The 18515-nt window shown below is 39.6% G+C and overlaps 2 protein-coding genes and 1 pseudogene across 5 annotated transcripts in view; 2 read left to right on the forward strand and 1 right to left on the reverse strand.

Annotated features, from left to right (window-relative positions):
- CNN3 (calponin 3) overlaps positions 1–18515 on the reverse strand; it is a 36932-nt gene that overhangs the window by 18058 nt on the left and 359 nt on the right. The gene's annotated exons all lie outside the window — the stretch shown is intronic.
- The window catches only part of RWDD3 (RWD domain containing 3), an 835110-nt gene that overhangs the window by 14211 nt on the left and 802384 nt on the right, over positions 1–18515 (forward strand). The gene's annotated exons all lie outside the window — the stretch shown is intronic.
- On the forward strand, positions 9114–18502 carry LOC138142336 (ribosome biogenesis protein NSA2 homolog pseudogene; annotated as a pseudogene).

Here is an 18515-nt window from a genome sequence, read left to right on the forward strand (position 1 = left end):
TCTTAAACGTTCATACTTTTGATCTTATTTAACATAGTCAATACTATAAAGCCCAAAGGGCATTTCAAACTGCTACTACAGTGTTGGCAGATTTCAGGAAACCTTCCAAAACTGAGGAAACCGCTACATCTGCCTGTTTAACCTACAATGCAAAAGCTTTCATTAAACAGCAGCATCACCAAAAGAGAAGTAGTTAATCTTATTCTAAGTGGCAGTTTCTTATTAATTATTGTTAGAACAACTATGGTTCTGTGATTACACTGTGTAGATTACCATACCTAGATTTCAACTAAAAGTGGAACCTGTTACAACCATAGAACATGTTCTGTATGTAGGCTACCTCCTCCTCCTGCTCCGAAAGGGAGAATTTTCAAAATTGTCTTGAAGTTAATCTACTGACCACATGTAATACTTCCAAGGAAAGGAAGTAATGGCACTGAAGATCCTACAACCCTGGTCTTGCTCTATTCTGATGAGCAGCATTCATTTTTATAAAAGGTAAAATAAATAGGTGGAAACCCTGTGCTGCTGCATAATGAGTACAGGGTTGGAGCCTGTCATAAACCATCTGTGAGAGACTGGTTAAATTACTACCCTCTATGGACCAGCCTCACTTGCAAAAATGAGGCATTTGAGCCAGACATTATTTAAGGTCACTAGTTCTCCAAAGTGGGGGCCATATACCCAAGTAAGATAACTGGTGGGTGTGCAAGAAGAAATTTTAAAATGCTTGAAATTCCTGGGGCCTGGTGGCCTCACCCCACCATGACCAGTTTTTAGCAAAGGCTGCACCTGCTGCTTGGCACAACAGGGCATCAGTTGTGAGAGGTAGAGGTGATGGAGAAAGGGGGGGACCATGAAGCCCTGGGGTGTGCATAAGACCAATCAGAGCAGCCCACTGCTGGTTTTCCTCTTCCTCCTCATCTCCCTTCCAAAAGCCTTGAAGGGTATTGGTGGTGAGAGAACAGATGAATGAGCAAGATATCTACCTTACCAAAACCTAACAAAACCCAACAATCCTTCAAATATTGAAGCCAAAATATTTCTTCCTACCTATCCACGCCCCACTTCTGCCCCCCACCCTCCCTATACTTCATAGAGGACAGTTTCTACACCCTTAGACATCAATCCTCCAAATATGGATTGACCAGGACAGGACAAAATGGACATTATATTGAGATCGCTCCAGCAGCCTCTTTGGAGGCTCTTATCACATAGCCTCAAAGCTTTTTCACATAAATTATTGCCTATCTGCACTTCCTCCAAATACAGGTGATTTTGTGAACCCAACTACAGGAAGTATAGGCTCCTTCCGGTCAGTATTTCAACTAATCAAAGGAAGATTCAAAACAACCAAAGCTGATACTTTCAAGGCTAAGTGCTACTTCTACCAAAGTTCTCCTCATATGTCGTATATAATATATATTGTATATACATTATATACAACATACCAACAATATCAAGACCAAGTGTAAATACTAATCATTTTTATAATAAAAATGCCTCTTTGACAGAAAGTCCCTTTAGAAAAGGGGCCAGAAGTGAAATAGGCAGAATATATTGAATAAAACACTTTAATCATATTCTCTGAACCTGATTTCTTCCAATATTGTGAAATCAATATTATTTAATTTGTAATGTATGTTTTTTCCTTTTTGGTTTACAGTATATAAAAGTGAAAAAGATAAATGTCTTGTACTAAATTATGTACTGTCACTCATGTCACATTACATATCTTAATTTCTTAATCAAACTATTTCTAGAATCCATGTTTATTTTTAGCATGTTTTGCATTAGTATGAAATATAAGACTATTCTTAAAGTATAAATACTCTATATCTGACACTTTTATATCCTAAATTCAAGCATTTTTGCTGCCCTCTAAGTAACGTAAATGTAAAAAATAAAGCCAAAAAATAATATTTAGTGTTTAAGAGGAAACTTTTGGTTAAAAAAAAGGAAATGAAGAAAGGAAAAATGTACATAAGCTTTTCACATAACTGCATGGGGAAACAATCTATTTCACACTGCCTCCTAGCCTTAAGCCTGCTTTATTGGAAGCATTTCGTGTGTGGGCAGGCACATGGAGGATGGGAATCTACCGATTTTTGTGGATATAAACAGTGAGTATATATGGGATAAATTCTTTCAAAGACACAATCTTTTTTTCAACCTTTTCACATAAATCTATCCTTTAGACTCAAGGCGAGGGCAATGACTCAAAGCCATCACAGAGCACTGAAGGCTGTTGAATCCTTCATTATTATATAGCTATCCACCTAGCTCCAGAACTCTAAAATCCATAATGTAGATGATTTCCTAATCCTAGACTTCCTTTCTCACTGCTACCTTACCTGGGAATTCCCTCTATCAATAAAATCACAGGTCCAGCCAACCCCATTTTTATTAGTGAAATCAAATTAGATCATTCATACAGTGCTTCACAAACTTCAAAGTGATGTGCTGTGTACACACGTACACACACATGCACATTTTGTATTGTTAGTATTTGTTATACACCTTAAGGAGGTCAAAGACAAAGATCTTATTCCCTAAAACATTCCTAGGTATACTTGATAAGACACCAAAAAGGAATGGGCCGCTAGGTGGCGCGGTGATTACAATGTTAGGCCTGGTCTCAAGAAGACCAGAGTTCAAATCAGACCTCAGGTAGCACCCATGTGACGCTGGGAAAGCTGCTTCACCTCAGTTTGCCTCAGCTTCCTCAATGGTAAAATAACAGCACCTACCTGCCAAGGTTGTTGTAAGGATCAAATAAGACAACTGTAAATACTTAGCACAGTACCAATACATAGTAAGCACTATATAAATGTTAGATGTTAGCTGCTAAAAGCTTTAAAAATTGGCACATTGATACTGAAATAGGCAACCATGAGACAAAAGCCACCAATACATGTGCCCACTCTCTTATTTACATAAAATTTCTGAGTCATCTATAAACAGAGGGCATCTCTGAGGAAAGTATTAGTAGGAACTAAGATTTTCTTTCTGCAGTATATTCGATAGTCCACAATCTGTTTCACAATTAAATGCACAATCCAACTATGTTTATCAATTAAGAAAGGGAATTTGATTCAGGAGAGACTAAGAATCTCTAAGTATCAAATTAATTCAAGATGCCTTGGAAGAAACAGCAACAGGAATAACAGATCAATGACCCTTGGATGATAAAGATCTGGTGAAAAATACATAATAACAGCTAGCACTCACAATAGCACTTTAAGATTTGCAAAGCATTTTACAAATGTTATCACATTTGATCCTCAAAACAACCCAGGAAGGTAGGTGATATTATTATCCTTATTTTGCAGGATAAGGTAACTGAGGCAGAGGTTAAGTGACTTACCTGCAGCTACTAAGCTCTCAAGCTGGATCTGAACTCAGGATTTTTTGATTCCAGGTACAATGCTCTATTCACTGCACCACTTACACAGTTAGATGTTAACTCACTTGGATCTTGGGAAGTTAAGTACTATTATTTCCATTTTATGGAGAGAAAACATAGGTTAAGTGACTTGGCCACAGAAACATACAGCTAGTAATTGTCTAAAGCAGGATTCAAGTCTTCTAGACTCCAAGGCCTGTGCTTTGTACACTGCACCACCAAGCTGCCTATAATCTTATGTTCTAGTTCCTTGACTTCATAGAATGATTATATATAATATATATTATATATATAATAATATATAATATAATCATTATGGTCTTAGAGACCTGGATTTATTTAAAGCAGTTGGGGGTGTGTGAGACACACACACACACACACACACACACACACACACACACACCTCCTGAGTTTTCAATTCTCTCTCAACTAAAATCATTTACCCTTTCCAAATCAAGAGTCCAGATGAGTCTTAAGTAGGTTTCTCTCTTAAGCAGTCTTTACGTAAAGGATAAATGTAGATGGCCTATTGTTGGCTGTATTAGAAAGGAGTTCTAGCTTTGACTAGAAAGCTGTGTAATTTTGTGCTGAGTTCTCTCTCTACTCTAACCTGCTTTCTCTGAAACAGGTGTGGGGGAGGTGGGGTACCATACAGGAATCAACTAGAGGAGATATCTGAGGCCCTAAGAATAGAATTAAGGCAATATAGGAAGAAGGCAGGGGTTGAATGAAGCTTCCACCTTAGGAGACACTGAGTGAGCAGAACCATTGACAGAACCATCAGTCAAAACAGAAGGAAACCAATTATGTATACACCTCCCCCCCCTTCCTGCTAAAAGTTGGCCCCAGTCTGCCTGCTCACTATGTGCTCTGGGCTGGGGATACAAACAGAGGGAGCTACTCTAATTGGGGGAGACAACACACATAAAAGAGTTACCTGTCCCTCGGTATTCTCTGGTCTATTTTTTTTTAATCAAAGTGTGGCCATTTCACATGCTCCTTGGTGCCACAGGTGAGCGTTATCTCAGGAGACAGGCTAAAACCAGGTTGAGGGTAACTACAAGCCTCAAAACCTGTGGGTGAGTTAGGGGGAATGGCTATCCCATGCATGAGAAGACTTCCCTTGAGGGAAGTGGGCAAATGAGAGCAATATGTTCCAAGGGCAGGAAGGCAGAAGCAAGAGATGTAGAGCCCGTAGAAATTGGTCAGACATCAAAGATGCCAATCATCCTAACTTCTGTCTTGCCACTGGACTCAGTGAGGTTCAATTCTGCCTCACTTAAACCCAATTCACACACAAGTCATCATCTCTCTCTGGTCCATATATACTGTTATATAAATTATGTACGATGTCTAACCAAATGCATGGTGAAAGCTGAGAAGTAGACATCCTTCATGCACCTGGTCTTTCCTGTAAAGATGGACAAGTCAGACTCCTTTGAGTGATGACAGATTTTTTTCCAGAAGACTACATTGTTCTGGGGCTTGATCAAATCAGCACAATATCATCTCTAAACAGGAACATCTGTAGAATCTCACCATCTACAGGTGGCATCTCTTCAACATGGACTCTTCTGTATTCTCTCCATCACAGTGACAAATGCCTTTGTTAAACATATAACTTTTACATAGCTATTAAATAGCATGACTTATGTTTTGCATGATTGAACATGTATAACCCTTATCAAATTGCTTATGGTCTCAGGAAGGTGGGAGGTGAGGAAGGGAGAGAATTTGGAACTCAAAATTCTTAAAAAACGAATGTTAAAAATTGCCTTTATATTTAATTGGGGCAAAAAAATAAAATATTATTTGGAATCATGGAAAGATGCCAGAAGGACTCAATTAAAATATGGATTCTGGAAACTATACTCAGTTTAACACCAATTACTGGTAAAGCTGTGAAACAAATTAGTAAAAAGAATTAAAAAAGGAAGCAGTAAACCAGAGAAACCAATCACAGGTTCTCTAAGAACAAGTCATATCAAACCAACTTTATGTTACAGTAACATAAGCTGGATTGTAAGACATATAGTTAGAGCTTTGTGAATGCTTATACTGCCCAAAGAATATCAATTAGTAAATCCATTTCAACTTGAAAGGAGGGCATTAGTAGTATGCCAGGGTCTCTGGACCAGTTAAAAATTAGTTTAAACACAAAAGCAGCAAATTTCCTCATTACTGGAAATTAGGAAAGAGAGGTCATTAAGTATTTTTTATGACAGATTTTTTTATCCCCAAAAAAGAAAGAAATGGAAGTGGTAGGAAACATAGATAGATCTTTTATTTTACATAGAAACACATAAAAAATATTATTGGTGAGCCATAGTATCACAGAATTTAGCCATGGAAGGGGCCTAATTTTATAAGTCAAGCCACCTCATTTGTTCCCAGTAAGGAACCACATGCCAACCACACTTCCACTAGAAAAATCAGTGGAGGGAACAAGATTGTAAATTGAATTAAAAAAAAAAAAAGGTAACTACTTGTTGAGGATGTTTTCAAACAGGATTCTTACTCAGTTGTGGGTTAGACTAGAAGCTTTCTTCTAAGTGAAGGGCACTCAAAGCTGTCCATAGATGAAGGAACATTCATTAAGTGCACATGCTGTGTGCCAAGCACTGCAGGAAGCTCTGGCCTGGCTTCAAGCATCTCTTTCTAATGGGGAAGACAACACCTCTGGGGTTTCAGCTGCAGTGGAGCAGGAGAACGGTTGGAAAGGTTCCTGGTTAGCCCTTACTTCTGCCACACGACCAGTCTAATTCTGGGGTACCTTTTGCCTCAATCCAGATACACAAAATCCTTGAGGTCAGAGTTTTCTTTTTTAAATACTCAGCATAGTGCCTGGTATGTAGTAACTCATCAACAAAAGCTTTTTCCATTTATTCATTCACAAAAAAAACAACTGATAATATGCTAGAGCCTACCTGGGTCCCATCAAGTTCCTGGTACTCTTTTCTTGTTTAGGAATATATGTATTCTGAAAGGAGGCAGAATTCCAGGTCCTTTGAAAGCCTGTACAAAAGCCCAGAGGATAAAAGAGAAGGAATCTCAATTCAAACACAAGGAATAAGTAGCAGTCCAGTCTGGGTGAAAGGGATGTTATGGAAGGGGAGGGAGTAATGCCAAACAAGACTGGAAAGAAAGGTAAGATGGGGCCTGATTACAGAGGGATTCCCATGCCAGACAGAGGCACTACAAAGTTTCCCAAAGGCCCCTTATGAACCACTGCAGGTCTGTTAATATGTGGTCAAACCTATACCTGGGAAAGACTCTTTTTTCAGTTGTGTATAAAGGCCAGCTCAGAAAGGGGAGAGGCTGGAAGCAGGCGGGAACTAATCAGGAGGCTATTTAATAGACCAGAGAGGTCTGAATGAGAGAAAAGGCAGAGTGAACAAAAGAGTGAAAGAGAAAAAGCCTTTCTTGCCTACTCACTGTATCCTGGGGACACAAAGAACAGCCAGGCCTCTCCAGAGCTCCTTTTCTAATAGGAGAAAACAGAGAGGAAGTCTCAGCTGTAAGCTGGACGAAAAGGCCCTGCTGTCTTGAAGGAGCAGCAGCCAAGCCGAGAGTAACTCATCTTTTTTGTTTCAATGGATAGAAACCACATTCACTGGCATTGAATGAATCTGGCAGTAAGAAGTCTCATGTCTTACTGACAACTTAGAGGAAGGCCTGGAACGATGGATAACAGGCCATCAGAAAACTATGAACAGATTATTTCCAAAAGAAAAGTAAGTTATCAATAACCACATAAAAAGAGCCTCCAATCACTGAGAAAAGAAACTAGAACAACTGATGTTTTACCTCACACTCATAAGTCTGGTGAATATGACCAAAAAAAGGGGAAGGAATAATCACTGAAGGGATTTGAGAGCACATAGAGTTCTACTGGCTGAATTGTGAATGGTCCCACCATTCTGGAAGAATTCGGAACCCTAGCCAAAAAGCCACTAAAGCCGGGGGTCAGCAAACTAGGGCCCACAAGCCAAGGCCAGTAGCCTGGTTTTGTACAGCTCCCGAGTGGAGGGTGATTTTTACATGTTGAAAATAAAGTGTTAATTTTTTTAAGTGTAAAAAAAAACACTCTTACTTAAGTAGCTGGCCCTTACAAAAGTAAACAGCAGCCGTGGAGTCATGATCTGTGGGTGCACCGCCCCCCTCCCCCCCCCACAGGCAGCTAGGTGGCACAGAGTACCAAGACTGGAGTCAGGAAGTCTCATTTCCCCCACCCCCCTACTCCCAGTTCAAATCTGGCTTCGGACACTTTACTGTGTGACCCTGGGCAAATCATTTAACCCTGTTTGCCTCAGGTTCCTAAGCTGTAAAATGAACTAGAGAAAAATGGCAAACCACTCCATTATCTTTGCCAAAAAAATGCCAAAAAGGATAATGAAGAGTTGGACACAACTGAACAATAATAAGCATTAGGCTATGACTATTCCCTCTGACTCACTAATATTATGAGACATATACCCCCATCAAAGATCAAAGACAGAGTAAATGCAAGATCAAAGGACCAGTAAATACAAAAAATATTTACAGCAATTTTTGTTGTTATAGCAAGGAACCAGAAACAAAAATTTGTTTCCTGCTAGGGAAGGCTGGACAAATTTCAATGAATTATCAATGCAATTACCAACAAAAAACTGATGACAAAGCATGCTTCACTCCTCTAGGCATAGAGGGAATGGACCAAAGTGCAAACTATACAACTTAAGTTTGTTAGGAACTGGATCTAAATGACCTCACTAAGACTTAAGCCCAATAAGACAAATATATTAAACATACCCCATTATATGTCATTTCAATTGGTCAAGATAGTTTGAACTAATTTCTCCAGGCCAACAGGCAAAAGAAGACCCAAATGTCCCAAACCCTAAACTCACATAAAAAAAAAAAAAAATGGGATTTCCCCCTTTAATCAATTCAAGAGATCACAGGCCCAAAGGGTCATGTAATATGGAATTTTGAGTCAGAAGACATGGATTCAAGTTCTACCTCAGAAAGAAAAATAAGTTTCCTTTCTCTAGATGCAGATATGGATTAGACCCAATTTAATTGGTACAGAGAACTAGATAAGGAAACTCCTACCTACCAATTTGGGCCTGCTCCTTCTTCACAGTTAGTCTTAGACAAAGGCCTAGAACATGGGGAAGTGACTTGAGAAGGACACACAAACCAGTAGGTGTCAGTCAAAACTTGAACCCAAATCTTCCTGGATTCAAGGGCAGTTTTATCCCGAATGTTTGAGGGAAGAATGGGGAAGACCAGGCAAGGGGATATCTTCTTAGGAGTTCCTTAAGGAAAAGGCCTGCCTTATTTGTCTTATACATGTGTCAGAGTAGGAACTAAAACATTTTTAATCCTACATAAAAAGGGCCAGAAAATGCCAATAAAATTAATTTCCCCTTAATACTTAAAATAAACCCAAAACAACCAAAAAACAAACCATTGTATCCCTTTCCCTTTATCACTAAAAAAAAAATGTAGAGATGCAGAGTTCTCAGGTTTTAAGTGAAGGGAAATAAGGACCTAACCTTAACCAACAGTTGTTTGCATAAGATCAGCAATATCCTTCTCTAGTCTTTCTTTGTGTCCCCAACACTTAGCACAGACCCTGACACATAGCAGATGCCTAATAAATGCTTCTTGACTTGACTTTACCAAAATGCAATAGGGAAACATTGGAGGTTGTATTGAGTAGGTGAGTAATATGATCAGTTCTGCACATCTAAGTAAAATCACTTCAGCAGCTGGTCAGAGACTATCAGAGGAAAATAACAGTTAAAAAAAAAAAGAAATCTGGTTTATTAATAAAAATGTTCCAAATCACTACTAGAGAAATACAAATTAAAGAAACCTATGGTTCTACCTCACATCCATAAGATGGACAAAACGGGAAACCAACAAATGTTAGTGAGGCTGCAAGAAAACTCGAAGGCCCTGGTGGGGTAAATGTGAATTGGTCCAGACATTCTGGAAAGTAATGTGAAACTATCCATAGGTTACTTAGCCATGCACACACTCCTTCACCCAGAAATACCACCATACCTATACCCCAAAAAGATCAGAGAAAAAGGTTCCATAAGTACAAATAGTTACAGAATTATTTTTGAGGTGACAAATAAACTGTAAGAAACTAGGGAGGTGCCCATCAACTGGAGAATGACTGGAAAAATTATGACACATGAAATGTAGAATATAATTGTGTTTTAAGAAATAATGAAAGAGGAACAACTAGGTAGTGCAGTGAATCGAGCACGGGCCCTGGAGCCAGGAGGACCCAAGTTCAAATCTGGCCTCAGACACTTACACTTACCAGCTGCGTGACCATGGACAAGTCACTTAATGCCAACTGCCCTGCTTTCCCCCCTCCAAAAAGACAAAATAATAATAATAAATTAAATAAATTTAAAGGGACAGTTTCAGAGAAACCTGAGACTTCTATGAACCAATGCAAAGTAAACCAAGCAAAACCAAGAGTATTTAGAATAACAAACATCCTATAATGACAAATAACTCTGAAAGTCCTAACAACCCTGACCAACACACTGAACAACCACAATTCCACAGACTGTAGAAGTCTTGATCAGAGAGGTAATGATCTTGGTGCAGAATGAAACATGTATTTTTTGCACATGGTCAATGTGAGAAATGTTTTGCTTCACTATGTGTATTTGTTCTCATTTTTCTTCCTCTCCATCAAGGAGAAGGTGGGGAGAAAAAATACAAGATTTTCAAATGAAAAAAACTTTTTAATATAAAAGTTATTAAGTACAATTTAAAGACCTTAATCCTTCTGAAAGAACAATCCTCAATTCAGGTACAATAAGAGGAACATAACAGCTAAATTAAACCTAATGGGCAGTGGGTCTCAAGTTTAGAAGCATTTTCGGCAACTCTTCAAGGAGACTCCAGCTGTCAACATGCCACAGATGGAACACCTCAGGTTAGTAACACTTCAAACGGTATGGCTACTGCTTGGATTACCATGAGAAAAAGAGAAAGGACAGCTGAGAGGCTCAAAGAAAGCAAAGAAAATGGTCTAAAGACCAAATTGATAAACAACACGATGCAGAGAAGATAAAAAAGACTATCACAGTGCACAAAAAGACAAATACCAAGCCAGAGAATGATGATAAAGCTCCCCAAGGTGCAGAGCCTGCATATCTGCTGGACAGAGAGGAACAAATCAGAGCCAAAGTTAAACAGAAAAGAGAAAGCTGATAAATGGGAAGTCCCCTTCCCAAAAGTTTGTGCCCCAGGAGAAACAGAAGTGTTAAAGGAAAGAAGAGAACAGTTACTAAATGTCTGCTTTGTTGGGGATGGCTTTACTTGAAAACCACTGAAATATGAAAGATTTATTAGGCCAACAGGTTTGCATTTTTAAAAATATCATCTAACTCATCCTGAACTCAAGCCACTTTTTGCCTGCCCATACTTGATGTGAAGAATCCCTTCTCTCCACTATATACCACTTTGGGTGTTATTACCAAAAGGACTGTCATTGGAGGCAAAGTTACCTGGGGAAAATATGCACAGGTTGCCAACAATCAGCAAAATGATGGATGCACAAATGCTGTCTTGCTTGTTTGATTGACTGACTGAAGTTCTACATCTTTGACTATTACTAAAGATTTTACAATATATCAAGAAAACAGTTATTATGTTTAACAATCATAAAATAAAACCAAAGATTCAATTCTACACAGTAGCTGTTTTGATTTGAGGTTAACTTGGAAAGGAGATGAGACACTATTTTCTATTCTTTTATGAGACTTTTCCCCGTTTTGGAGTAGTAAAAAAAAAAAAAAAAAGCTTGTAGTTAAAAAAAATTAAACATATTGGTAATCCAAGAAACCAAAGGTCATTATTAAAGAACTTTCCCTCCTCCCCCCAAAAAGATTAACAAGCAGCAAGTTGGCTGAAATGATAGGGAAAAGGCAGAAGAGAGAACAAGTGAAACACCACTTGGGTTAACAGCGGCTGAAAAAAATAGTCTTAAATCGATGCCATTTATGAGAAAACAAAAATAGGAGGTATGGTTCTCATGCTTGAGGAACTTACTCAGTTAAAAAAAAACTAAACTAAACTAAAAACCAGTAACAAAGAAAAAGGACTTGGATTTCTAGGAAGATTTGAATTATATATATGAAAAAGACCATCCTAAAGGCAGGGAAACACCATAAAAGTCTTTTCCTGGACATCTTGAAGAATATAGGCAGTTATGTAGGACATGTGATAAAATCCCTTTCATTTAACAGCTAGAACTTTTATGCAAACTTCAAAGTTGCACAATGCTTTACATATATTATTTTACCTTCACAACAACTTAGGTGCTATTATTATCTCCATTTTATAGATGAGAAAATTGAGGCTGAAAAAAGGTTAAGTGACTGACCTAAGATCACACTGTTCACAAATGTCAAAAATTGGAATTGAACTCTGGGGTCTTCCTCACTCCAGGTCCAATACTGACTACTATAGTCACCTAGCTCCTCATAGATGTTTAGACTTGGGGGTCTGGGTCAGTTTTCCTGACATTTCCACATCAAACTGTCTGTACTCAGACCTTCATCTTTAGCTTCATTTTGCCTCTAGACTCTACTCTTAGGAGCCTGGGCTCCACCAGGCAGCTTCATGCTGTAGAGAGCCAAGGCTCCACATCTCTGTCTCCTCTTGTTTGCTGCTATGTATGAGCTCTTAGACAGCAAGATTCATCTTTTTTTGCTAGCATCTCTATCTCTAGCACTTAGCACAGTGCCTGGCACACAGTAAGCTCTAGTAAATGTTATAGCATTCATTCATTAAGATCTTTTTACCATATCTTCTTGAATTATAACATGACTCTGTACAACTAGAGTCAGGGAAGAAAGACAAAAAGCTACTTAGTCAAACTGTATGTCAGGGTTCACAGTAAACTTTTGTCACCCAAAGTTACTACCATGGTCCAGAATTTTACATATTAACTGAGAAAGCCTAAAAAAGGTCTTAAAGAACTGAAACATTCTTTATCTTGGGGTCTGTAAAGCAAAAGGTTCATGGCTAGATTTCAGGAGGTCTATAAATTTGAATTTTAAAAATGCACCTTTATTTTTCTTAACATACAACGGAAATTTAGCATTTCCTTTCTCCATTACAAAAAATTATCATTAAAAAAGGTTGTCCTCAAAGAGGTCCAAAGGCTTCACCTGACTGCCAAAGGTATTCATGGCACAAAAGTTTAAGAACCCATTTATTAACAAGACCAATCTTTTTACACAGTTGTTTACACGTGGTCTCCCTATAGAGACAGCGAACTCCTTTAAGGCAGGGCTCATCTTTTACCTTTCTTTGTATCCCAGGTACTTAGCACAGAACCTGGCACATGATATTAATGCTCACAGACTACACTTTACAGCAGAGGTCATAAGGAGCCACTGGAGTTAGTACTGAGTTTAACTTTAAAGCTATATTAATTTAAGCAACTATGATGCTAACAGACTCTTACATGCAACTACTCAAACAAAATTTGCTGTTTTACAACTAAAAGCTTATTATTTTAATTCATTCTTCATTCCTAAGCACTTCATGAGTAAAACTTAGAGGTATAACAGAAAGGTAAATGGCACAGGTTTTGCCCTCAAGACGACTGAAATCTCACCTATTCAAAAGCTGTAAACAAACGATGGGAATTTCTGGAAAGCATAAAGATTGCTTAGTTGGATTAGCATGCTTTCTTTACAGTGGCACCAGGGGGAATGTACTTTGTCATGAATAACCTAGCCTTCCCTCAAATATCAGATGATCGACAAATCACACATACTTCTTTTCAAAATGTCATCATGAGATGAATTCAATGTGAAGTTGCCCAAACATCTTGAGGTGATTCCTGTTTTGTTTTATCCTTAAAGTAATGAGTGTTCAATGTCCTATTTGTCTCTACTGTTCCTCTGAAGAGTTCTGTTCTTATACATAGAAGTTTGATAAATAAATACATGATTCTACCTCTATAAACCATTAGTATTTTAGAGATTTGGTTCATACCCCAGAACTTAAGCTCCTTGAGGGTTTTGCCTGGATCTTTATACTCCCAGCATCTAGTAAAGAGCCCTGTATGTAGTGTGTGATTAATAAATGTTTATCTAGTTCAATTACTGAACTCCGGCATCTCCCTATCCCTTTGTTATTTTAGTTGCCTTGGAAGAGAACACTACTCACCTCTCAGAAATAACAATGTTCTCTTTTCAAAGTAAGCTCCCTCAAATTTCAGACTTTCTGACCAAAAAGTAATAATATCAATACTTTAAGGATCTATAATTTCATTAGTAGAGGTTAACCTCCTACTACACCACCCCACATTAACGATCACAATTCCTCTACAATTTAAAAGATCCTCTTCATTTCTGAGTACAAAAATCATCACCTTGCACAGAACCTAGTAATGAAGCTTCCCCAAGCTGGTTAGACTGACCCTCAAATTTCAAGTTCCGGCTCATACCCAAAGCCGTTCCAGCATGGTCGAAACACCAGAGCTTCCTACCAGGAGGCTAAAGCCAAAGAAGCCAGAAGCCACTGCTCGGAGACTGCTAGAAAGTGGAAGGACCATGCCACATGTGAGCTGAAGAAACCCAGGATGTTTTAACCTGGAGAAGAAGTCTTGGGGTAGACATGACAGCTATGAGATTCTTGGCATCTAGGAAACTAGAAACAATGGGATAAATTTAAGCTTCCTAACAATTACTGTACAGCCACCCCAAAGTGCAATGAGCTTTTCAAAGTTTTTATTTTCTCTTTACTTGATGGCTTCTAGCAAGGGATGCCATGGAGAAGCTTCACTAAGATCTAACAATGGAAATCCTTAGATCAGTGACTCCTACCACATGGAAGAGAGATAAGATTTTTTTTTTCTGTTTGGCCCCATTATTAGGAGCAATGAGCGAAAGTCGCCAAGCTTCAGGGTTCAAAGAAAGTTTCCCAACAAGTAAAGCAGTCCAACAAGTAGGAGGTGGATGACTATTTGTCAGACATCTCATAGAAAGAATTCCTATCCAGGTACAGAATGGACTAGAGGACCCTGAGGACCTTTCCAATGTCTATATCTATAATCTTACTTTATGGGTTTTATTAAGAAGCAGCACTTGGCATAGTAGAGCATTAGACCAAGTCAGGAAGATGTGAGTTCAAGTCCTGCTTTAGACACTAATTAGTTTTGTGACCCTGAGGAAACTATTTTAAACTCTCAGTTTTCTCATCTGTAAAATTGACTTTACAAGGCAGCACAGAAGGTCAAATGAGATAACAGCACTTTCTATGTCATTTACCTTTACACAGTACCTATATTAATTTTAGCTGTTATTAAACTATACATACTACTTGGTATTTAAAGCTTCTTTAAATGGTGACTTTTATGTACTCAGTGACCAATTAGGAAAGGGCAGGAACTTCCCCATTATTCTGCAAAGTATAGCAGTCATTCACTGCCAAGAAAAATAAGCTATTTGAAGGACTGCCAAAATTATTTGTACCTCATATATAGAGAGCTATACAAACGGCTAAGAGACATTACTGCTGCCTGCCAAGAGTAGTCATCACCCCCAGATTCATGAAACTAAAGTTATTAATTTATATTAATATGCCAGGCATATTCATGAGTCAAGACATAAAAGTATCAAAGCATGTTTAAAAATGTTACAGTTCATCCAGACCCAAACCCGCAAAGCAAACAGACATTTGAAGTAACTTTCCAAAATGTAATACCTACACAATGGAATTAGGAATGGAGGGAGAATGAGAAGGGGTTCTCATTTGAAAAGCAAGTCTACATAATGGTAAACACTGATTTTTTTTTTAAATGCCAAAGTAGCTTGTTGGGATTAGTTCCTAAAAAAAAAAAATAATGATGCACATTATCAAATAAAGTCATAGAAGCTTGGTTCTTGGAGAAATCACTTACATCTATATTTCAGTTTATGTAATATACACATGCACATAAATATATATTTCAGTTTATATAAAATATACACGCACACAAATATATATATATATATATAAAATCTCTCGCTCTATATATATTGCACAGAAGGAAATGGAACTTGCCAAATTCATCAGGCTAAAAAACCAACAGAGCTTGGCTGATCCTTGTTCTAAATGAAGTGTTTTGTTTTTTTTTGCTAAAAATCAAATTCCTACTAGTGGATGATATTGTGCCATCGAGTGATCTTGGGACTTCCTCAAAATCAACAATATATACTCAAGAGATTAGCTTTACAATCCATTTAGTAAAAACTCAATGGATGAAAAATTATATTTTGGTAATTTTTGACACCAATGGTGTCAAACTCAAAAAAGAAAAAAAAAAGGTAGGGCCTACTAAGGATCCCTGGAGGCCCTCAAATTCAGTTAGAAAATGACATTCTAAGGGACAGCTTCCTAGCACAGTGAATAGAGCATCGGCCCTGGAGTCAGGAAGACCTGAGTTCAAATCCAGTCTCAGACACTTAACATGTACTAGCTGTGTGACCCTGGGCAAGTCACTTAACCCCAATTGCCCTGCCTTCCCCCTCCAAAGACCAAAAAAAAAAAAAAAAAAAAAAAGAAAACCACATTCTATTTTTAATTGATTTTGTTAAATATTTCCCAATTACATTTTAATCTGCTTCAAGTGGCACTTGGTATTAATATTAAGGTCCATGTGTCTGACACCTCTAGTTCAGGGTAAGACATATTGAGTAGCCTGTGGAGTTAATATATCACAGAAATATCTGGGACAGGCCAATGATGGTCAATCACTTGGCCCAGAATATATTGAAAAGAGCAGGCTGGTTGCTTCTGAGGTTAAGAGCTTTATAGATAATCACAACCTACTCCCAGTGCAATAATTTTTTTAAAATTATTTTTATACACAAACGTTCTCCCAGCAATGCCCTATGGCTGTAAACCTTATAACACCACAATCTGAAAAATCACATTGGAATCCAAGTAGACTTCAACTTATTCTCTGAGATGAAATTTTCCAAACTAAAAAAAAAAAAACAGAAGATGAGGAAAGAAGGCAGGCTTGTAAGAGGAGGGGAAGGGATCATAACAAATGGCCACATAGAGCACTAGTATTCAGGAAATGTAAAACTATACAGAGGAATGCCTCCAGCAAGGGTGGATCCTCTGGAGGGCTAGGGGAGAAAATGGACAAAAACCGAAGAGAAAGAGAAGATAAATATGAGATGAGATCAGCAAGAGGGGACACGTTCCACCCCCATGAGATCACAGAATTAATACCTAAGTCCTAAGGCATAACCAGCTAAGGTAAAAAAAAATGCAAAGCCTTTAAAAATGTACATTTATTGTTGCTTTTCCTGCTACCCCAAATGACACTCTAAAATCCAAATGATTCTTCAGTAGCCTTCTCAAGCCCTCAATAAGGATAACTGCTACAAAACTTAAATCCCCCTACAATTTAGTTTTTAACAATCTTCTATACCCAAATCACTCATCTCCTTTACCCTATTTCACCTAAATTTTAAATATATTAAAAACTTGCTTTAGCATGTCCCATAAGTTAAATTATATATACAACCAATCGTTAATATATAGCATATATACCTAATATGCACATAGTGTGGCACATATACATATGTCACTTAGTTTTAAAATAGATAGTTGAAAACTAAACCAAATAAAAACTGAGCCGGGATAAGCATTTTCTTATTATGTTGCTTGGGGACTGAGGGGAGGGAAAGCAAGCAGACAAGAGTCTCCCTCGGGAGACGGCAATCTCTCTCTATAATTAGCGCCAGTTCAATAGTACACCCCAGTGCTAACTGTATAAGCCTGACAGTAGCAATGTGTAACATGAGGCTATCCTTAAAACACTAGGCAGTCAGGTGAATTCAGTGGCAATCCTGAAATGCTTCGGTTCCCAGGAGGTTAATGGAAATTGAAGTACAGCAGCCCAGCTTTGTGGCTCTTTTGGCTGCAACAGCAAAAAGGAGAGACAATGAGCATTCTGTGCACGGATCTGCTCCGATTGGTCGGTTTCTTCCCCCCAGAAGCCCCTGATGTAATGTGCTTGGAATGTAGGGAGGGAGGAAGGAAGAAGGGGATTTAGGGAAGGGGGGAGGAAACTCCTCTCATCTTTTCCCCCTAACCAAAAGAACTCAAAGAAGGCAAATACCCCCATACCCAGTACCAGGCAAAACACACCAACGGGCGCAGCAGAGGATGAAAGATAAAAGCCCTATCTATAAAGCCCAAACACTTAAATCCACACCCAAGCCCATTATTACAGGGCACTTAAAGAAAAGGCAACAAAAGCTAGGCAGGCGAGTAAAGTACAAACGCCCGCAAACTTGGCAGCGCGCAGCCCAAGTTCCCAAGTCCGCAGCCAAATCCTGGTCCCGGTGGGCGCTCGGCTCCTCCGGGGGGGAAAGCGGCCGGGGCCAGCTCCCCCGGCCATTGTATCGCCGAGAGGTCCCTAAGCGCCACCTCCACCGGTCCCGGCGCTGGGAGAAAAGGGGAGCTGCGCGTGGGCTGGAACCAAGCGAGCCGAGCGCGCAGCATCCCACCCTCCTCCCTCCCTCGGTCTGGGAGGGAACAATAAGGGACCTGGGATTCGGCCACGTAGCCGCCCAGATTCCCCACCGCCGTGGGCTGAGGGGATGAGGAGGTGGGTGGGAGGAAGGAAGGAAGGAGGGAGGGAAAAAAGAGGGAGGGGAGAAGCGGCTGGGCAGCCAGCAGCCAGCCGATCGAGGAGACGGCCCTGGGAGGGAGGCAGGGGCGTCCACCCCAGCTCGGCGCTGGCTAGACCCAGTCCCAGGAGAGCCCTCCTGTGCCCCCTCCCGCAAACGCAAAGCTAAAGTAAAGGGCCCGGGGGCGGGGGGGGCGTCCTAACCCGGGGAGACAAGCACCGCGGTTCTGCTTCGGACTCGCGACCAGATGCCTCGAGTCCCGCCGAAGCCTCCGCAGCGCAGGGAACAAAGCCGAAGGAGGAGACCAACAGGGGGTCACACGGGGGCGTGAGGGACCCTGCCCGTCCATCGGTCTCCCTCCGCCGCCCCGGGACCACCCCACCCCACCCCGCCCAGGGCGAGGACGAAGCCGCCTTCTCCGACCTATCGCGACCGCATTT

The sequence above is a fragment of the Petaurus breviceps genome, unplaced genomic scaffold (assembly GCF_028583685.1).
Source record: "Petaurus breviceps papuanus isolate PSGF00001 unplaced genomic scaffold, PetGlider_PUasm1.0 90564, whole genome shotgun sequence".
NCBI lineage: Eukaryota > Metazoa > Chordata > Mammalia > Diprotodontia > Petauridae > Petaurus > Petaurus breviceps.